This window comes from Mastomys coucha, unplaced genomic scaffold (assembly GCF_008632895.1).
Source record: "Mastomys coucha isolate ucsf_1 unplaced genomic scaffold, UCSF_Mcou_1 pScaffold2, whole genome shotgun sequence".
In the NCBI taxonomy this organism is placed as follows: Eukaryota; Metazoa; Chordata; class Mammalia; order Rodentia; family Muridae; genus Mastomys; species Mastomys coucha.
In genome coordinates, this window is record NW_022196902.1 from 8,551,413 (window position 1) to 8,554,685 (window position 3,273).

The 3,273-nt window shown below is 39.3% G+C and overlaps 1 pseudogene; it reads left to right on the plus strand.

Annotated features, from left to right (window-relative positions):
- Nucleotides 1-2,545: 2,545 nt before the first annotated feature.
- On the plus strand, nucleotides 2,546-2,969 carry LOC116097679 (annotated as a pseudogene).
- The last annotated feature ends 304 nt before the right edge of the window (nucleotides 2,970-3,273 follow it).

The following is a 3,273-nucleotide window of genomic DNA, read 5'->3' on the forward strand; positions in this document are numbered from 1 at the left end:
TCTTTCTTTCATTATAACTTCTTCTGCCCTTAGTATTGTGAATGCTGTAAATTATAGAATGTTTGTCACCACACTTTGTTTCCAATATTATCTTTTACATTGTAAGTTTCCATTTAATTTTTATCTCATATTTGTATATTAAATTATATCTTAATTTTGTGAATCTTAATCATTTTGTGAAACTGGTGATAAGTCATCTTCACTCATCACACTGGAAAATATGTTATTGCAATAATACTGTATTGAATCACTGCATAAATATCCATGAGGGATATATAAGAATCAGTATCTTAATATACTGATAGAGATATACATTTCTAGATGTTTATCTTAAGGTATATTAAAGCTGCATTGGGATTGACTAAAAATACATGCTTATATTGGTTTAGTTTGTGATAATGATACACAAATTCTTTTTTTTTTTTTTTTTTTTTTTTTTTTTTTTTTTGGTTTTTCGAGACAGGGTTTCTCTGAGTAGCCCTGGCTGTCCTGGAACTCACTCTGTAGACCAGGCTGGCCTCGAACTCAGAAATCCACCTGCCTCTGCCTCCCAAGTGCTGGGATTAAAGGCGTGCGCCACCACCGCCCGGCTTGATACACAAATTCTTAATGGAAGCATGTAAGTCCACAGTTGAGCTTCAGGCATCATAGGAAGGTAGCAGTCCCAAATCTGGATAAGATGCTTCCTTGCCCCTGATGTTCATAATAGTTCTAAAACTGTTGTGGAGTTTGTTCAGTTTCCCAGACTTATTTTTACAAAAATGTTATAACTAGAATGCAAACCAGAGTAATGAACAGTAATAATAACCAGAGTAATAACAGTAATTTAGTAATGAACCTAAATTCTAGAAAACTAGTTCAAAACCATATATTACATGTTTTAAAATATAATGATTTCAAGGTTTGCTATTGGAACTATAGTAATAAATGTAACATAGTATTGGAATAATAACAAGCTGATTGATCAATGACATCTAATCAAAGGCCCAGAAGTAAATCCACAAACCTATGCCACTTGACTTTTGAAAAAGAAACCAGAAAGACACAATGTGGAAGAGAAAGCATCTTCAACAAATGGTGCTGATCTAACTGGATGTCAGTATGGAGAATAATTTAAATTGATCTCTACCTATACCCTAAACAAGACTCAAGATCAACTGGATCTAAGACCTCAACATAAAACCAAATGTACTGAACCTGGAAGAGAAGAAAATAGGGAATAGCCTTGAACTTATTAGAATAGGAGAAAACATTCTGAGGAGAACACAGACAGTACAGGCGTTAAGAACAACAATCATGCTGAGTGAGGTAACTCCATTACAATTGAACATACATGATACGTATTCACTTACAAGTGGATATTAGGCAAAGACTGTGGAATACCCATTATACAACTCATGGTCCACATGAAGCTCAAGAGGAAGAAAGACCAAAGAATGGATGTTTCAGTCCTTCTTAGAAAGGGGAACAAAATAATCAAGGGAAGTAGAGAGTTGGAGAGATTTGGGAGGGAAACAAGGGGAGGAGAGGGGAAAGGGGAAGAATCAAGTATGGAAGGAGATGGAGGAGATGTACAGAGTCAGGAAATTGAGCAGAGGTGTGTAGCAATTGGGAATGGGGATCTGGGGGTAGCAACCAGAAAGTCCTAGATGCCAGGAAAGGAAGAGCCTCCCATGACCCCTTGGTGATGACATTAGTTGAAATACCCCACAAGGAGATAAAGAACCTGTCAAGACCATATCCAGAGGTTAGGCATAGCCACCAACTCATCTCCAAAATTTTAACCTAGAATTGCCCCTGTCTAAAGGAAATATAGGGACAAAGCCAGAAGGAAATGCCATCCAGAGACTACCCTACCTGGGGATTCATCCCACATGTAGACACCAAACCAAGACACTATTGTAGATGCCGAGAAGTGCTTGCTGACAGGAATCTGATACAGTTGTCTCCTGAGAGGCTCTGCCAGATCCTGACCAATGCAGATGCGGAGGTTCGCAATCCAACCATTGGACTGAGCACAGGAGCACCAATGGAAGAGTAAGGAGAAGGACTAAAGGAGCTGAAGGGGCCTTATCTGGCATCAACAAGAGTGGAGGCCCTTGTTCCTATGAAGGGTTGATGCCCCAGTGTATTGGAATGCTAGAGGTAGGTGTGGGTAGGTGTGGGTAGGTGAGTGGGGGAGCACCTTCATAGAAGCAGGGTAAGGAGGTGGAGTTGGGATAGGGGATTTGCAGAGAGGGAAACAGAGAAAGGGGATATCATTTGAAATGTAAATAAATAAAAAGAAAGAACAACAATCAATAAGTGAGACCACATGAAACTGAGAAGCTTCTACAAGGCAAAGAATACCATCAATAGGACATGACATCATCCTTCAAAACTGGAAAAGATTTTTACCATCTCCACATCTGACAGGGTGCTAATATCTTAAATATATAAAGAACTCAAGAAACTAGAAATCAACAAACAAAATAACCCAATCAAAAAATGAGGTACAGGCTTTCTCCTCTGGCCCCGCTGGCATGCCGGGCAGCTCCTCCCAGCCATGGCGTTCACTTTCACAACCTTCTGCTATATGCTGGCACTGCTGCTCACCACTGTGCTCAGCTTCTTTGCCATCTGGCACATCATAGAATTTGATGAGCTGAAAAGAACCCTATAGACCAGGGTAATACCTGGAATCCTCTTGTGCTTCCAGAGTAGCTCATCTGTGCTTTCTTCTGTGTCATGTTTCTCTGTGCAACAGATTGGCTTACATGGGGCCTCAGTATTCCCCTTTTGGCATACCAAATTTGGAGGAATATGAGTAGACCTGTGATGAGTGCCACTGGCCTCTATGACCCAATGCCATCATGAATGCAGACATTCTAACCTACTGTCAGAAGGAACGATGGTGCAAACTAGTTTTTTACCTCCTAGAATTTTTTTAATACCTATACAGCATGATATATGTTTTGGTGAGCTCTTAGAACAACACAGAAGAATCAGTCCAGTTAAGTGTATGCAAAACACCACCAATAAAGGGATTCTACTGAGCAAGGTCCTGTTTCCAAGAGTGCCCTATGGAATCTGATCAATTACATTTAAAAGAATGACTTCTTATTTTTTAAATGTTTCCACATTTTTTTGCTGAAATACTGTTTTCATATCTTCAACTTGGATAAAGAATTTAAATGGAATTACGTTTTAGTTAATATAACATGATTACCTCTGGTGTGACAGGTTGAATGTGCACTCTTAAGGAAAAGCCATACCCCTCCAAGGGATTGCATT